At 40.9% G+C, this 19,488-nt stretch overlaps 1 protein-coding gene across 4 annotated transcripts in view; it reads left to right on the forward strand.

Moving 5' to 3' along the window:
* The first annotated feature begins 18,541 nt into the window (after positions 1-18,541).
* The window catches only part of FREM1 (FRAS1 related extracellular matrix 1), a 225,559-nt gene continuing 224,612 nt past the window's right edge, over positions 18,542-19,488 (forward strand). For all 4 annotated transcript variants that reach the window (XM_068234783.1, XM_068234796.1, XM_068234805.1 and 1 more), the window contains exon 1: positions 18,542-18,843. The gene's annotated coding sequence lies outside the window, so the exon portion shown is untranslated. The remainder of the gene's footprint in view (positions 18,844-19,488) is intronic.

The following is a 19,488-nucleotide window of genomic DNA, read 5'->3' on the forward strand; positions in this document are numbered from 1 at the left end:
AACAATAACTCCCAGAGTCTGATGAGCAGTACTGTTGAGCCTAAGTTCTAAACAGTTTCAGTTCCTAGAGAGTGGCAGTCTCTCCATCTAATGACCCAGTACTGCATTAACATGTAGAGGTGGCCACAGGCCCTTACCGCTGTGCTGATGCAATTCTGTAAACAGCAGGATGTACAGACCAGCTCCCAAACAGCAATTTGTCCGGTTGATGAGATGAAAATGTCCCCCTCACAGTCCAGTAGCAGCAGGGTCTGAAGCAGTGCAGGATTCTCCTGATTTCCTCTGCAAAAGGCTCCAATGAATGAGTCCAGGACACTCCAGAAAAGTGGGGGAAGCACTCAGTTCCAAAGGGGCTTTTCTCAGCACTCTATATCAGGCTCAGAACCTCTTTTTCCTTCCTCCCTGTTCTGTCTCTCCCTTTCCAGAAACTTCCCTCATGTTGTAGATATGTACTGATTAAAAAAAACGCTCCATCTTGTGGTGAATAACAGTACTACAATATAAAATGGCAACACAATGGAAAACCCCTATAGATATATTTATAGCAAACAAACCATGGGTGCTACATATAGACAAACACACACACAAGGCATGGTGGCGTAGTGGTTAGCGCTCTCATCTTGCAGCACTAGGTCCCCGGTGGGAATCACAGCCAGGGCACTATCTGCATGGAGTTTGGATGTTCTCCCTGTGTTTCTGTGGGTTTCCTCTGGGCACTCCGGTTCCTCCTGCATCCCAAAAACATACAGATAAGTTAATTGACTTTCCCCTAAATTGGTCTTAGAGTATGATACATGCACTACACAATATATACATAGACATATGACTACGGTAGGGATTAGATTGTGAGCCCTTCTGAGGGACTGTTAAGTGACAAGACAATATACTCTGTACAGTGCTCTGGAAGGTGTCAGCTCTATATAAATACTACACAATAATAATAAATAATAAATGTGAATTCCACATCAACATCAATTTGGATTATATTATTAAGTCATTTACATAAAATCTAAATAAAAACCATTTTAATTCCAAGTTGTAATGCAACAAAACAGGACAAGTCGGAGGTAGTTGAAAGCGGGCAGATAGGACATAGAGAATGTTGGGATGGGGGGTCTTGTTGGGCAGAGGGAACGCTAATGCAAAATGTACACAAAGACTCACAGATGCGAAGCTACACCACTGCCAGGGATTCAAAAATATTTAAAGCAACGGTTTAACACAACAGCTAGGAGGGACACTCTACATATAAATTTTATTATAGGTTTTCTAAGGTACTCCAAATAAAAATTCTGCTGGTTTTATGGCTGATAATGCAGCTGCTATAGCTACATGGTTGATCTAAGGTCTGTGCAGCTTCCACTCACCAGTCGGAGTAGTTCCAGCTGGATATCATGGTAGATAAGCTGGCATACTTATAGTGGGGGAGCAGATAAATTACTGTTGCTGTAAAAGGGACTGTAAACAAGACATGTAGAGTAATACTCCTTCTGTGATAACATACGTAATCCGTGGCATTCCTAAAACATTGGTAAGTGGAGTTAAAAAAATAGGTAAACAAAAAAACTGAAATTATCCAGATGCTGAAAGTGCTACGGGTACCACTCTACAAGAAAATGCATTTCACCTGCTGCAGCTTATAACCTCTTTAAAATACATGGTAAGAAGAAACACTACATTTTATCATGCATATGTCTATGTTATCATGTCTACATACAACGTACATGTACATACAGTATGTCCCAGAGTAAAATGTACTGTAAATGGCCTAATACATTCTAGCTGTCACATACAGAATTAGTTATTACTTTTACAGCTCTGAACCTCTTTCTGCCAGGTTTTGGACTAGTCTATCTCCTCGTGAGGTTTATTCCAAGTTTTCTTAATTATTTTCAAAAGTGCTCCCTGGCAAGGACCTATGCAAAAATGCATAGGTAGGTACAAATTTGGTAGGAGTTTTGAAAATAAAAAAAGCTTGAACATTTCCTAGTAACAAAATGCATTGATTTGAAACCTATCATACAAAGGTTCAAAAACATTGCTGGATTAATAATACCTAATGCAGCAACTACTGGGGCTACACAGGAAAAAACAATTTATAGTACATATTATTCTGGGAAAAATGTACATTTTGTATGTACTCATGTATTTTAAATGTCAACTTTTTGTCCATTGTGGTCTTTAGACCCTCTTATGGGTGCGCTGCTTTGGCACCTTAAAGGGAACCAGAGATGAACGATTCACACAAAATAAACATATCAGTTGATAGCTTGTAAAGAATAAATGCTCTACCCGATAATTTTGCCACTCTGGTGTGCCTTTTTGAGTGCTTTTTATGCATTATTGCTCCAGGAAATATCCAATATGGCCGCCGGCTCATATTCCTTCTGTTCCAGGTTATGAGGTGTTCTGGATGTGCTGTATAGGCTATATGAGACTATAGACAAGAAGGGCTGCTGTAGGCTTTCATCTGTGTTTTTCAACTTCATATTCTGGTATGCTTTGTGGCTGCCTGTAGGAAGTGTCTCTCATAGTAATGAAACTGCATACAGTAGATAATAATAATGACAGGCTGCACACACAGAGCACACAGATCACACAGCCACACTTGTCTGTTAGACAGAGATTTTTCCTGCAGCAGCAGCCCCTCCCATATCATCACAGCTCTCAGTATGTAAAGCATGAAATTTGAGCCAGGAGGGGGAAGGCTTGGGCTTGAAAACACTCCACAGAAGAGAGTGACTCAGCTATAATGATTCCAGGTCAAACCTCGACTGAATAGTCGGTGGATTCTTATCACAGTTGATAACAGATAGATTAGACTGAGAACAATAAAACTAAAAGCAGGGTAGGTGTTTACTGTCATGTTCCCACTGATAAATGTAATAAAATACATGAGGGTGCTTCGTCTCTGGTTCTCTTTAAAGAGAACCCGAGGTGGTGTGGGGGGAGGGGCGAAGGGGGGGGGAGGGGCAGATGGGACACTCAGGCATGTGCTGTTTTTATTTTACTATTATTAAAGCATAGGTTTGTTTTTCAGTTAGAGGAAAATAATAGTGTATTATTCTCTTTAGATGCAAAAGTTGCACTGGGCCTTGTAGTGCTGTGTCTTGCTGGGGCGAGATCTGGCCAGGTCTCCTAATAGAAGAGGAGCCAGTGACAAGCTGTTAGCTCAGCAAAAGAGGATGGATAGATCTTCTCTAAACACTGGTCAAGCAAAAAAAAACAACAAAAAAAACTTTGCAAGAAGCCTTCTATCAACAAAATATGATCCCTAATACAACCAAGGTAGCTGATGAAGACAGGTAAGTAGTATACAATGGTGAGGATCGCACACCAGTAAGTGAGCTGTTGCTGATGCTGGAACCCAATGGCAGACGTATCAGGAAATCGAGAAGAAGGTTCAGCACACAGGCTGTATTTCAGGAAGTATGTAGTTTTTATTGTCCTATCACACGCTACAGACAGCATCTGGCCGTTATTTGGCTACATAGATGCTGTCTATTGCCTGTGTGCTGAACCTTCTTCACGATTTCAGGGTTTTTAAGAAGAACTCCAAACACTCCAGAATCAAATATTACATCTTTTTAAAATATTATGTCTTATTACTGATGCTTAACCTTTTTTCCACATTGAGCCAATGTGTATGTTATCTCAAGAGAACCCTAAGCACATTAGCGCTACTATACTCAGTGTATTAGAGCTCAATCACATCCAAAGCGCGACAGGATGAAGATTGCATTTGGGCCAAAATCGCATCGCAATCCGATTGCACTAATGGAAATTGCTGCATCTGTTTCCATAAGTTTAATGTACCTTGCATTTTGCAGAAGCAAATCGCAAATCGCAGGGTAGTTAAAAAAAGCCCTTACATATTGTACAGTTTTTTTTATGTACATGGCATTAGACAGCTGCTTGGCTGAGAGCATCAGTGATGTAGTGAGCAGGGGCATAATGGGAGGGGGGTGTATCTATCTTGGTTGGGACTGTCTAGTGGTCAGAGCCGGCCGAGGCAGAGGCAAGACAGGCTCCAGCCTCAGGGCGCACAACTCAGCTATTATTCCCCCATTTTGTGTTTGAAGCAGAGAGAAATATGAAAATAGGATACATGGCAGTGAATGCAAGCCAGATAACTACAGATTAAGGTGTTGGGGGCCCTGGGGTGCCTCTTAGTCTAATAGCAATCAGTGTGTGATGGCTGGGGTGGGAGGGATGGAGGGGCGCACTGTGGTGACTCAGCCTTGGTTTCTGGAGGACCTTGTCCCGGCTCTGCTAGTGGTGGCACATGTACATTACTTCAGAGTGCCATGTATTACAGGGGTGCAGTATTACTGATGAGGCTACACGCCATATACTGTAAAAGTTTTATCTCTCTTTTTCTGAGGCTTACTAATTGGAATACTTTATTCATGGTGAAAATACACAGCAGCTAAGTGTGGCTGATGTTTGTTTACTAGGTGGCTTTCTGTGGTGAAGCACCCTGCACATCTAATAGATTTTTAACTCTGCAGAAGTAAATGTAGTGCTCTTTTGAACTACCCAGCTGGACACATAAAGAGAGATGCTTTATCAGTTTAAAGTGAACCTCCGGACTAAAAATCGACTCAGCAGCACTGAAAAGGCTTGTTGTTTCTTTAACAGTTTCACAGCATCAGAACTTTGTTTCTCTTATACAAGCCTCATTTTTAGCTGCACAGAAGAAAACTGCCCGGGCTTTTTTCCCCTGATGCTGTGCAAAGCATGATGGGATTTCTGATGTTGTTGTTCTCTTTCTGCTGTTTTGGTGCAATTTTTTTTTTTTTTACATTTTGAATTTGACATTTGAATCCTAGCGTGTGCAGCTGGGAGAGGTAATCAGGACACAGGACAGTTGGAACTGTGTCTCCTGCTCCTTGTCACCTCCTTTCAACCAAAAAGATGGCTGCCCCCATGACAAAGATGGCAGCCCCCATGAATCACAAACATTTGCTTGTTCTTTTAAAACAGGGTGGGTAAAAGATTATATTACCTATCTATTCTAATTAACATAACTAATGTAACTTAATGACAGTATGTTTGTTTAGGCTGAAGTTCCCCTTTAAGTACAGTGCAGTAACTACAAAATTAGGCGCTGATTACTGCAGCCAGACTGAAGTTAAGTAGAGTTTAGCGAATCAAGCCCTTTGAATAAAAATGAATTGTCTTACTTAACCAGTTCGCATTCCATGGGTTTTACCCCTTAAGGTTCCTAACATTTTTGACACTTTAGCTGTGTGTTTTGATACAGCAGTCAATTTTTACTTATACCATCTAAGTGATGTATATCTTGTTTTTTTCAGTACAATCTAGGCTTTCTCTGGGTAATATTTTTTCCCCAAAAACGATTTTAGTTTATGGGGAAATATTAGGTGTAAATGTAGAAAATACTCATTTTTTCATTTTTCACCCATCCTAGTTTTCATATGACATGTCCCACAACACATAAAAATGAATTCTTTGGTCCTTCCCGGTTAAAATTATACCCCATATGCCATATTTTATTACTAACTGAGCATATGTGGGACCATTATCCCCAGCCTGCTCCATAGTGCTATACAGATGCATCACTAGGCAACAGCAGAGTGATACATTTGTAGAGCATTGGGGCCCCAAACTTTCACCCTAGTGATGGCATCCGATTGCTACAGGTGGCAGTCATTAAATGTTTATAAACAGGTATGGGTATTGCAGGGGGTTAACAATGGGTTAATAGGACCATGTCACTTTAAGTTTTTTTTTTACTTTAAAACTTTTTTTTGCCTAACTTTATTGAATGATTGTTGCTATTTGCTAGCAACAATCATTCACAGGACCATGCACGCGTGTGCACGAACACATGCGCACACAGGAGCACGCACATGCAGGAGCGCGAGCATGCATGCACACGCAGCGATGGCCGGAGGTTTTAAATGCAAGATGTAGATTCTATGACCTAAAACTACAGCAGCACTAATTAGGATGTCAAATCTATGTCCTGAAATGGAAAGTTAAAGCGGGATTGTCACCATAAAAATCAAATTTCAACAGCAACTGGTCTGAGTGTATTAAGTAATAAAGATGCTAATCCTGCATTAAAAACTTTCAAAACTTTTTCTGCTGTTATGGTTTGGAGTTATCACATACCTTAGGAGCACTGGCCATTTAATTGCCAAACTGTTGCATGCTGGGGGATCTTTTTATCTATAATTTATTCCCTTTATTTCCCCCTCATTCTAATGACATAAGACAGTGAACTTCCTAGTATAGACCTCAGTGGGAGTGTCTGAAGACTCTGGGAAGAGGGCGGGTTAACATATACACAATTAGCAAAGGAGAAAAAAAGAGTGAGGGAGAAAATGATGTCAGGAAGGAATAGCTTCATTCAAAGTTAACCAAGATGGGAACTGTCTAGAATAGGATTCTCTGCTTTTCCTTTACAAAATTCACAAGAAATCTTAACGTGGACAGTGCAATACATATTTTATGTAAATAGAACTAGTATTTATCTACTTATATATGTGTTTTTTATTTCTAGGTTAGCATGGGTGTCACTTATTCTTTAAAGTGAAACTTAAAGAGAACCAGAGATGAAGCACCCTCATGTATTTTACCATATATATCAATGGGAACATGACAGTAAACACCTACTCTGCTCTTTGTTTCTTTCTTCTCTGCTAAATCTGCCTGTTATCAGCCCTGATAAGAATCCCCGACTGAGCATTCAGTCTAGCTTTTCCTGGAATGATTATAGCTGAGTCAGTCTTCTGTGATGTCTTTTCAAGCCTAAGTCTGCACCCTTGTGGCCCTGCTTTTCTGCTATTTATCCTCAAATCAGCAAAGCAGAGCCACAAGGGGGCAGGCTTGGGCTTGAAAAGGCATCATAGAAGACTGACTCAGCTATAATCATTCAGGTGAAAGCTAGACTGAATACTCAGTCGGAGATTCTTATCAGGGCTGATAACAGGCAGATTTAGCAGAGAAGAATGAAACAGAGAGCAGAGTAGGTTTTTACTGTCATGTTCCCATTGATATATATGGTAAAATACACGAGGGTGCTTCGTCTCTGGTTCCCTTTAAGTGAAAATAAACTGATAAGATAATCAATTGCTTAGATTGTCCTACTCCTAAAAATGACTTTTAGATATTCCACAGTTTTAGGTTATGTTTACCCACTTCAGCCTTTAGTGTTTTTTCACCTTATGCATCCAAGCAATTTTCACCTCCCATTCATTCACCAATAACATTATCACTAATTATCACAATGAAATCTATATCTTGTTTTTTCTGCCACCAATCAGGCTTTCTTTGGGTGGTACATTTTGCTAAGAGATATTTTAATCTAAATGCATATTAACTAGAATATTAAGAGAAAAATGGAAAAAAATTATGATTTGTCAGATTTCAGCCGTTATACCCTTAAAATAATACATGTTACCACAATTAAAACCCACTTTTGTTTTTTTGCCCATTTGTCCCGGTTATTACACCATTTAAATTATGTCCCTATCACATTGTATGGCGCCAATGTTTTATTTGGAAATAAAGGTGCATTTTTTCAGTTTTGCGACCATTACTGTTTACAAGTTATAATTTAAAACATATTAATAATTAATATGTACCTAAATACCAACTCGGGTGGCCTACGCTTAATATATAGCACAACTTAGATTAGAGGAGAGGCTCAGGTAGAACTAACCACAGTACCTTACAAAATCAAGAAACCTTTGCCTCTTCATGTGCTTATACTGTACAAAATATTCCTTTATTGTTGGCATACAAAAAATCCCAGCATGATGTCATGCATCACCCACCCCTATAAAACCATTAAAAACACACTGGTTCAAATATGGAGCACTCACTTTTGATTAATCCCCACTGTCAAGGTAATGGTTATGATCCAAATATGATCGCCCAGCTCACGCCTATGCAAATCATGTTGGTCCACCAATCACCATCTGACATCTGTGGGCCCACCACCGGCGCACACCATGAGGCCTCCACTCACACTCTAACAAATGGCCAAGTTGTATACTGACACGTCCTGATTCAAACAGATGTACTGTGTGGCTGGTAAATTTGGATAATTAAATCTTCTTAGGTCACTTGCAAGTGCGCCGGTGGTGGAATTTATAGTTGTCTCCGCCCACTGATGACCCGGCGTTGCCCAGTTATGTATTTGGCTGGTGTTGGCTATGGCCCCTTTTTCTAATCCTTACACACAATTACCTAATGACCAAGTTTGTAAGCTTTGCAGTCTTTCTCATCAATAATTTTCATTGAAATGAAACAAATCTGATTGGCTGTTTGTGGCTCCACCCCCTTTTCTGAATTTAAACCCCAGTCACCCAAAGACCAACTGTACCAAGTTTGAGGCTTGTGCCATTAACAGTGCAAGAATGACTGCAATTAAATATTTCCCTTGAAAATCAATAGGTGAATTTTGATTGGCTTATGAAGGCTCTACCCACTGTTCAGAATATTAATCCCAGTCACCAAGTGACCAACTACCATTAACAGTGTAAGAATGGCTGCTGATTACTTTTCCCTAGTGAAACTTGTATTTGTCTCCGCCCACTTTTTGGTTATTGGAATGAAAAGTATCATATATGTTATTCCAGGTAGTGTACTATGTGTGTGCCAAATTTCATTCAAATCCGTTCAGCCATTTTTGCGTGATCGAGTAACTAACATCTAAACATCCAAATACCCAAACATCCGAACTTTCCCATTTATAATATTAGTAGGATTTAACCTCGACATGCATATTCAAAAAGTTCAGACCCTTATGCCTCTTTCACATTAGACAACGCGTGCAGGAGCCGGTTCCTGCACGCGTTGAATAGGCTGCAGCGTGTCGTCGGGAATCTGCAGTGCAACGCTGAGTAGCGGCGGTAGTAATTAATTAACCCAATGGGAAAACGCTTATTCCCGCCGGTAAAATGCTCCCGGGTGACAGGTAAAATAAAAGTCTATGGACTTTCCTTTTACTTTGGTTAACGCAAAGTAGACTTTGCGTTAAAACGCTGAAAAAGGGCTCTGGTGTAAAAGAGCCCTTTGGTAACTATTTATACAAAACAAAACACAGAGGTGGCGCACTCAGGTATTACGTGATCCGTGCAGAAATAATTTGTTAACAGTTCCTGGTTGCGTGACTAGGCTCCGCCCGACATGTTTCATCAGCATATGACTCATCAAGGGAAAGTGTGAGTGCAATATATTTTTATACACAATAAATTGAAACGTTTTTACGCTATGGGAGGCTTTTTATTGAGTTTTTAGACACAGCAAGTTGAGTATAAGAACGGCATCATAGAGTGGTGGATTTTTACCCAGCTGTTTGCCAGAGTGGTGGGGGACGACCCGGGAACGGTCCCAATGCTGCAATAGACCCACTTGAGGGTCTTCTCAAATGGTGAGTGAGGCACCAAAGGGTGAGGTGGAGGCTGTTCTATTGGATGTACGCTTGGCACAGGGGAACAGAAAAGTTTTTTTAGCATTTATCTGGAAGGAATGAAAAGTGTCTACTGTGACACTAATGTGGACTGTGCACACACTATATGGACTTTGTGACTGAAATAGTATTATAGAGATTTTGTGGTATATGAGGGTCCCACCTACACAAATATTTTGCAATATATTAATCCTTTTAGAGTGTTTTAACAAATTATTTCTGCACAGATCACGTAATACCTGAGTGCGCCACCTCTGTGTTTTGTTTTGTCTTACCAAGGAGAGGAGGCGAACCAGGTATTCAGTATTTGTTCTGGTTTAATCCTGCTACTGGGGGAGCTCAGCCGGTGTATCCGGGTGTCGAGCGCACTTGTGTTTCTGTTTTTTTTTTTTTTTTTTGTGTGTTTATGTTTGTTTGTTTTTTATTGTACTTTTTTTTCTAATAAAAAATGTATTTAAATATTTTTGGGTGTGTGGGAGGTAATTTTAAATGTAAAAATGTCTATTCATTTAAAAAAAATGTATGTAGATGTAGTTTTACTATTTTGCCATTTTTTATTTTTTTGCTTCCTGTAAGTGTACTTATCTCCATAGAAGCCAGCGATCGTTCTAAGGGACTTAGATCAATGAATGGGAACTGCTTTCCTATTCATTGATCTCCAGGCTAACAGGCGGCACGCGCACCCCGGCGGCCCTGCGAGCCCCGGCGGCTCCGTTTTTTTCATGGTTGTAGCTCCTACGTCCAGCATGCATATTTGGACGTAGGAGCTCAGGGGCGTAACTAGAAATCACTGGGTCCCGCTATGAAAATTTGGATGGGCCCCCCCATAGGTGCAAAATAATCGTAATGAGGCAGCGTTTCACTATGAAACAATTGTAATCGTGCAGCGTTTCACCATAAAATAATCGTAATGCACCAGAAATGAATTGTAAAGTGGGTAGCATTTTACCAGAAATTAATCGTAAAGTGGGCAGCATTTCACCATAAAATAATTGTAACGTGGGCAGCATTTCACCATAAAATAATTGTAAAGTGGGTAGCATTTCACCATAAAATAATCGTAAAGTAGGCAGCAGTCACCAGAAAATCACAATGTGGGCAGCAATCACCAGAAAATCGCAATGTGGGCAGCAGTCACCAGAAAATTGTAATGTGAGCAGCAGTGACCAAAAAATAATCGTAAAGTGGGCAGCAGTCACCAGAAAATCGCAATGTAGGCAGCAGTCACCAGAAAAATCGCAATGTGGGCAGCAGTCACCAGAAAATCGCAATGTGGGCAGCAGTCACCAGAAAATTGTAATGTGAGCAGCAGTGACCAAAAGATAATCGTAAAGTGGGCAGCAGTCACCAGAAAATCGCAATGTGGGCAGCAGTCACCAGAAAAATCGCAATGTGGGCAGCAGTCACCAGAAAAATCGCAATGTGGGCAGCAGTCACCAGAAAATCACAATGTGGGCAGCAGTCACCAGAAAATTGTAATGTGGGCAGCAGTCACCAGCAAATCGCAATGTGGGCAGCGTTCACCAGAAAATCGCACAGTGGGCAGCGTTCACCAGAAAATCGTACAGTGGGCAGCAGTCACCAGAAAATCGCAATGTGGGCAGCAGTCACCAGAAAATCGCAATGTGGGCAGCAGTCACCAGCAAATCGCAATGTGGGCAGCGTTCACCAGAAAATCGCACAGTGGGCAGCGTTCACCAGAAAATCGTACAGTGGGCAGCAGTCACCAGAAAATCGCAATGTGGGCAGCAGTCACCAGAAAATCGCAATGTGGGCAGCGTTCACCAGAAAATCGCACAGTGGGCAGCGTTCACCAGAAAATCGTACAGTGGGCAGCAGTCACCAGAAAATCATACAGTGGGCAGCAGTCACCAGAAAATCATACAGTGGGCAGCAGGTATTAAAATAAAATGCACCTATAAGAAAAAAAAAACAATGAACTCACCTGGCAGAAGTCTCATCTCCCTGCCTCTGGCGCGCAGCTCCCTCGACGATCCTCTGGCAGCACATCTCCCACGCTAACAGGCAGAGAGCAGGGCTATGGCAAGATGGCGCCCCGAAGCCCTGTACTGGAGACACAAATAGTCTCCAGTGCAGGGCGTCGGCAGCCATCTTTCCGTAGCCCTGCTCTGCCTCCTGGGAGACTGCGGGCTGCAGGGAATTAACTGCCGCGGTGTCTATTATACACCGCGACCAGTTCAACACCTGGCTGGGGGGTCCCAGAATTGGGCGAGCAGCAGCGCTCCCCCCCGCACACGGCTGGCAGGTCCTAGATGGGCACCCCTGTGGCTGATGGGGTTGCATCCCCGGTAGGTACACCGGTGTAGGAGCTACAGCCTGTGAGCTAAAGTGGTTAAAATATTTAAAAAGTACATTTGTTGTTGTGTCTCAGCTCAATGAAAAAGTCTGTCCAGGGTCTCAGAGAGCTAAAATATGAATATGAACTATTTACCTTTTTCATCAATCCCCTGCTCTCAGATGCCCAGTTCTCTGCCAGTAAAGTCTTTTATGGCTATAATTCCTTATCAGTGAGGAACGCTAGAGTATGACTGGGTTCTGACTGGAGAAAAACAGTTGCATAGCTGAATAAGAAATCTTTTAGGTAGAGAAAGAAGAAAAGAAACATAGCATATTTATTTCTGTGCTAGGCACTATACGGTACATACACATCTCTATCTCATCATGTCAATTAAGCTTCCCTTTTTTAGAGCAAATGCTGAAAGAGCTTTGAGAGCACATTAATGCTACTGTATTATTATTATTACTACTACATTAGAATTCATTGTAAAATACATTTACACACGGAAATTAAAGTTCAGTTTCTTTGTGGATTTATTGCCATCTGTTTTTCTGTAACTAAACTTCCCCAGTACAGCGCTGCTGCCAATCGCAGCACTGTACATGCAAATAGCCAGCGATCATGCAGTCTAACAGTCTGCGTCTAACAGTCTAACAGAGACTGAAGGCGGGGCGGAGCTCCACCCCCCCAAGCAGGAGATGCGCGCGCAGCCTGCGCGCGATCGCCTGCATTAGCTGGCCTCAGGACTTTAAGCCAATCGGCGTTAGGCGGTCCTGGGGCTGCCGCCGCGGCCACGCCCATCGGCATGACGCAATCGGCAGGAGGTTAATAACTCAGGGCCTGTTTGCAAAGCAGAGTAGCCAGTACAGACATTTGCATTCTGTTCTGTGTCTACACCGACACACAGTGCCCAGGATCCAGAGTGATGTGCTTAAAATCTGTATGTATTTGGGAACTAATGCACGAAAACAAAACCTCCAGTTAGGCCTGTAACTCCTGCAGAAAAACAATATGAAGACAGCTTTTTGTATATTTCATGCAACACACTTTCACAGTCCTCTGTAGATGCCTTATGAAACTCTCCAAACACATCCCACATTCTAAAGAACATCTACAGTCTTATTTTGAGACAAAGGAGCTTTCAGAAGCTGGTAACTTGTTGAGTAAGCTTTTTAATGTGATCAGAGGTTTAACTGAAAGTACAAATGTCTCTATTAAAGCTGTTCTAATGGGCTTATTGGATGCGCCTAGGTAGAATGAATGACTGAAAAGAAGGACCTTTATCTTTAGGATCCTGAAAAGCTATTTCCTGTACAGCCATTGTCAGCAGATAATTACCTCATGTCAGCATGATCATTTTATCTTGGCAGGGAAGCTAAAACATGCCACCATCTCAAAGACCTTGCTTGCCTGTTATTCTTGCAACTGGATACTGCTGTGTTTTTTTTAGGCATTTACTGTATTTGTAAGAACAAGTGACAGCATTTAATCACCCTTGTCCATTATAATACGACTTTTTATCTTTAATATAACGTGAAGGAAATCATCACTATCTGTTATTATATGTAAGACAGCAATTCCAAGCAAATATATTGACCATGGTATTTGTATAACCTTCACTTTGTTTTGTCAGATGATCATGTGCACCTGCCAGGATTGCACCATGCATAGTATACAAACGACAGTGGTGTGTGGCATCCTCAGCTAAAAGGGGTGGCCCACAGTGCATTCAGCAAGTGTTTACATACCTTTAGACTCCTTCACTATTTGGGTATGTTTGAAGCCTTCTGCTAAACCCATTTACATTGATTTTTTTTTTATCCTCACCACGGAACAATCACTAACCTATCAACTCAAGTATTCCAGACCCTTAAATAAGTATTAGTTGAAACACTTTTTGGTAAAGTTATAGCCAGGGACATTGCTATAACTGGGGCACTTTCGGGCACCCCTTGTACTGTGCTGAAAAATGGGCGTGGCCACGCACCAGAATGTGGATGTGGTCATGGATGGATCCAAATTTAAATAAACTTAGCAGCGGTGTAAGTAGGCTTGCCTAGAAAAATGTTAAATGAAGTCCCCTCTCCAATATCACAAGAAAAAAATATATACACACCAAATAGGCAGTGTCCCTTAACCACTTCCACACCACAGGTTATTTCCTTTTAAAAACGAGCAATTTTCACATTTCATGCTCCTCCCATTCATTAGCTATTAATTTTATTGCCACTTATGACATCGAAATGATCTATGCATCTTTTTTTTCTCCACAAATTAGGCTTTCTTTGGGTGGTACTTTTTTCTAAGAATTATTTTATTTTAGCTGCATTTTAAATGGAGTAATATGAAAAAAAATCATTATTTCTCAGTTTTCAGCCATTATGGGTTTAAAATAAAATGTGCTGCAATAGATAAAACCAACACGTTTTATTTGCCCATTTGTCCCGGTTATTACAATGTTTAACCCTGAGCGCTGATTAAAAATGAAATTTGGACTTACCTGGGGCTTCCAGCCCCCCGTAGCCCGTGAGGTCCTCTGGCATCCTCTTCTTCCCCCTCCTGGTCCCGCGGGTAGCTCCGGTAATTGGCAACTCTTTGGTGAAGTCGGGTGTGCGCTCCCCGCCACGTGCCTATCGCGTCATCATGCCAGTCGCCGTAAGCCTCCTGCGCATGCACAGTTCAGTCTTTAGAGAACCTCACATGCACAGGAGGCTTACAGCGACCAGCGTGATCAGGCGACGGGTGCGTGGTGGGGGCGCGAAAGGGGCGCGACTTCACCAGAGTGTAGCTGATTTCCGGAGCTGCCAGTGGGACCAGGAGAGGGGAAAGGAGGCTTACGCATTGGGAAACCCTTTAGCTATGTGAGTGTCATGAGGGAACTGAGCATGAGTATTCCTCTAGTGTCCTAATAATTTGCAGCCATGAAGTGAGTGTTTGAATGGTCCACCCCAGTAGAGCTGTTATTTGATTATTATTCCTCACTTAGTAGTAATCTGGGTGACCAGGCCTTGTATGAGGTCAGCATACATGAATTCCAGGAATGTTTTTTGTTTGTTTGTTTATTGAGACATAAACAATCTGCCTGTTGTCCTTAGTTTTTTCTCTGTTACCGTATAACTGGAACATCATATTCTCTTATGCTTCTTTTTACTCATTCGGGTCACACCATTGTTTGAAGAAATGACTATTGGAAACATGAAAGAAAAGTTGAATATGTCATGATGTTCTAACGTGCTCAGACATTGCTTTAAAATTAGGATGAGCATAATAAAAATGAGTGGAGGATGTTGAACACAATAAGGGCACATTATTTCCTCTCTACTGCTGTCAGCATTGTAACAAATCTATTAGTCATGACTGCTCTGAGATCACCTGGAGTTTCAGTTATAGTTCTGTAGTATTTTGCAGTGTGTTCACAGTGGTCTTCGGTGCTATGATTATGTTGGCTGCACCATGGTAATAGCCATCATCAATATTTGTGCCAGTGTGTGATTGGGTTAACATTTACAGACAGGCATTCCAAATTAGGATACTGTGGCAGATTAGCTTGAGGAAGTGTGTGCAAGGCCAAAATCATATTTTTAGTGTCAGGTTAAAGAATCAGTAGACACCCCTGCCTGTGCTCAAGACCTTGTTCATCCCCGGATAATGTGATCTAAGCAAATTTTCCATCTGTGAAATAATACAGCCAGATTATGTATGGAACTGCCATTACAGTGACAGTTCATGCACTTCCCCTAGATAAATCTTAAAATAATTACTTTCATTAAATGAAAGTATTTCCCAAATTATATTTACTTTGAAGTAAAATTTAATACATTCCAGTTAATTGTTAACCTTGAATTAATTTTGAATAATAACATAAAATATATTTTTTTTCTGCACCTGAAAAGTTAGGATGCCATTTCCATTTTAAATGCACTTTATGGAGGTGTTTCTAAAAAAAAAAAGCAATTTCTTAGGTGTTAAAGCGCACCTTTGGCCGAGACTATCTTCTTGTTCATGGCCATGTTTCCCTCTGTATATATGCATGGCCATACTGCGCATGTGCGTGTATAACTGCACCTGTGCAATAGCGTGAAGCTGTATGTAGGCAGTGGAGCACAGCTATGAGAACATATCTGACAAGCTCTTGTCAGATATATTCAGAGGAATCCAGCGCCAGATCGGTGGACTCCTGTATGGATCAGATGCCTCAGGACTATCCAGAGGCTTCTCTCTACTGAGGGTAGTATCACACTTTTTCTTTTGGAGAAGTTACAAGTTCACTTTAAGCTGCATTTACACACACACTAGAGTTTCATTGCCATAAGCGATTTCTCATAATAAAACAAATACAGTGTCTTCAAATTTTCCAAGACACTGGAAAAGGGGGGCCTCCCAACTATTTTTCCTGCATGAAACCATTAACCCCCAACTGAACCTTGGACTCAGGAGTCCTGTGGGCTTACTTGACTTACCTTGCCAAGGCCTTAACCAAAAACACAGCTTTTCCACACCTGCGTTAACCCTAAAACCTGATGTAGCCACCTCCACTAGCATACTGCCTAAATTTGGAAACCCAACAAGAAAAACTTTACCTCAGAAACTAACAGCTAAGGGCCCTTTTACACTTAATGAGTTGCTCTCAGTTGCTCTCAAAACTGATTTTCAAAGTAATGCCCATGTTTTCCTATGGCCTCTTTTACACTTAACGCGTTTTAACTGAAATCTTCTTCCCAATGCACTGCTATGCAAAAAAAACGCATACCAATGCGCACTAACGCGTACTAACGCACACTAACGCACACCAACTGATTAAGTGTAAATGGGACCTTAGTGCAACTCTTAGGTCACCTTCACATGTATTCCACCCAAGTCCATATAGAACAGGTTTCAGAACCTAAAGAGGACAAAGATCTAAAACCCTCCCTCTTCTCCCTCATGTTGGCCCAATGATAAACGTTTCCTTTAATCATTCTGACATGGACAACAACCAAATCCACAACTGGAAAAACTCCAGAAACTCTAACTTACCCCTAAAATCCTTAGCCAACAATGAAGATGTACACCATCGTCTGCCAAAACACACACCCAAAACCTACCAAATCCACAGTAAACCACTCTATTTGCTTATTTGACAGCACTGGCTCCAGTGACTATGCCAGACCATTACCCCCAAAAGTAAATAAAACACACCGTCAGTTAGATCTACACCATGCTCAATAATCTCTTGAACAAATTGGAGCAAGCAAACTTCAGCTTACCAAGCAGTGATTGTTGGATTTGTTTCTTATTTTACTATTTCTCCATGGCCAGTGTCTACTGGCACCACCACACTCCTGAAATATGCAATTATCCTCCCCCAACATTAATTCTATAATCTAGAATGCATAGGGAATACCCTAAATTAATCCTCATAGTAATGTGTAATAGCTGTAAACTCCTGTTGTTTCCCTCACCACCCACTAGTGACTGTAGTATATCTTTACCAGTCTTTGTACTGTGGCACTAACCAGCATTGCATTTAAAGGAGGACTATGATGAACAGCTGTAAAACGTGAAATACATGTGTAATTATATGTATAGGACGTACATTTGTCCCTGAGATCACTGCACTTTCAGGGACCACTATTGCGAAAATTGTAAAATCTAATAATCACAGAAACAAATACAAATGATAAGTACATTTTTTCCAGAGTAAAATGAGCCATAAATTACTTTTCTCATATGTTGCTGTCACTTACAGGAGTTAGTAGAAAACTGACAGGTTGTAGACTAGCCCATCTCCTCATGGAGGGGGAGTCCTCAGAGTTTTCTTTATTTCAAAAGCTCTTTGTGAATTGCATTTGTTCCATCCAACTGCCAAAAAGTGTGCAGCGAGCAGGAGTGTCTTTATAAAGAATCAAGGCCTTGCTGAGAAACCCCCATGAAGAAATGGACTTCTCCAAACCCTATTGGTTTTGTTAGATTTCTACTACCTACTGTAAGTGACAGCAACATAGGAGAAAAGTAATTTGTGGCTCATTTTACTCTTAAAGAAATGTATTTCTTATTTCTATGTGTTTACATGTATTTTAAATCTTACATTTTTTCGCGATAGTAATCCTTTTAATGACTTTCCTTCTAGATATCTGTCAGTTACAGTAAAAGTCTTTAATCTGGTGGTTCTGACCACTTACTGACAGGTTTTGGTCTAATCCATCTTCTTATGGGGGATTCTCAGGGTTTTCTTTAGCACTTACTGAATGGCAGTTGCTCAAATAAGGGGGCCATCCAACATCTTTGTAGCGAGATCCTTGCCAGGGAGTGCTTTTAACAGAAAAAGTAACAGTAAGAACCATCAGATTAAAAACACTTACTGTAAGTGACAGCTATATGGTAATAGGTGAATGTCAATTCCCCTGCATTTAGAAACCCACTTTACAGCAGTGTAATGTACCAGGCACTAAGCTAATCCGTACACCAATGTACATGCCTCCTACGTGTGTCATCATCAAGTGTAATCAGCATTGTCATCCCTGAGCTGAATTCTTTTGCTTTCAGTAAGTGATGCGACCATCTATCATCTTTAGCCCTGCATCTCTCATTCTGCAATGGACATCTTTCATCTGGCCATGATCTTGTCAGATTCCTCAGAGGGGAGGCTGTAGTATCCACAGAGAGGATGATATAATGGTGACCTCTAGCAGCATGGGAATATTGTGCTTACAATCCTAAGCAAATCATTGTGGGAGTGGGATTTCCAGCTGTGTCATTTGAGGAGGGGAAGTAAAGTTTACAGCTGGCAAACTACAACAGCAAAACCTGATAAAGCACAGATCTCATTAACAAGTGCTCTGTGGGGTCCCAGCAGAGCGCTGCAGCAAGAGACAAGGAGTGTGGCAACCTGCCAGAGACTTGCCTGCACTTAGTATAAACATTTTAAGTTTCACAAGTGCTCATACCACCATAATCCCCTGATTTCTGGACATTTTCAGCAGCCAGGCTGGTTTATATACTGAGGCTATTACTTGGGAAGCCTGGAGAAGCTGGATCACAAAAGGATCATTTTAGGCTGAACTAAGTGCATGCATTGAAAAATCAAAATTCTTGTATGGATTGGGAAGAGCACACTGTGAGTATTACTGCATAACTGTAGCTTATTGTATTGTTTGGTGTTTATGCCTTCCTTGTACTAACGTATGCACTATAAGTAGTTTAGGGACTTAAATAAAATAGAACTGACATGTATGATTGTAGTAAAGAGTTGGTAAATGAGTCCTGTTGAAAACTGAAATATTATTCTAGAAGTTTCTGTGTATTATAATTGATTTATATAATGTTTAACAATAACTATTCTGAAAGGTATTTTAGAGAAATCACATGCACACACATCTATGTTATGCCTAATATAAACACCCTAATGGTAAATTACTGAAATATTTATGTTTCTCTTCTCTGAATCCTCTCTCTCTCTCCTTTGGGATTGTACACAGTTTTAATAATTTTCTAGCGTTAGGTGTGCAAAGCTAAATCTAAAAGAAGCAGAAACATTCATTTGTTTATACATAACCTTATTGAGTTCACTGCTATTAAACTACTGTACCTATAATGTAAAGACTACTGCCATATGAAAGCCCTCTTATAAACTGCACTCATATGTTTCAGAAAAAAAAAATCGAATAACTTGTGTGTTCTCAAAATAACTCTGAAGTGGTTTTACATGAATTAATCACCAGGGAAAACTTTAAAGTCGGTGTTCCAGCGCTCTTCATAGAAT

The sequence above is a fragment of the Hyperolius riggenbachi genome, chromosome 1 (assembly GCF_040937935.1).
Source record: "Hyperolius riggenbachi isolate aHypRig1 chromosome 1, aHypRig1.pri, whole genome shotgun sequence".
NCBI lineage: Eukaryota > Metazoa > Chordata > Amphibia > Anura > Hyperoliidae > Hyperolius > Hyperolius riggenbachi.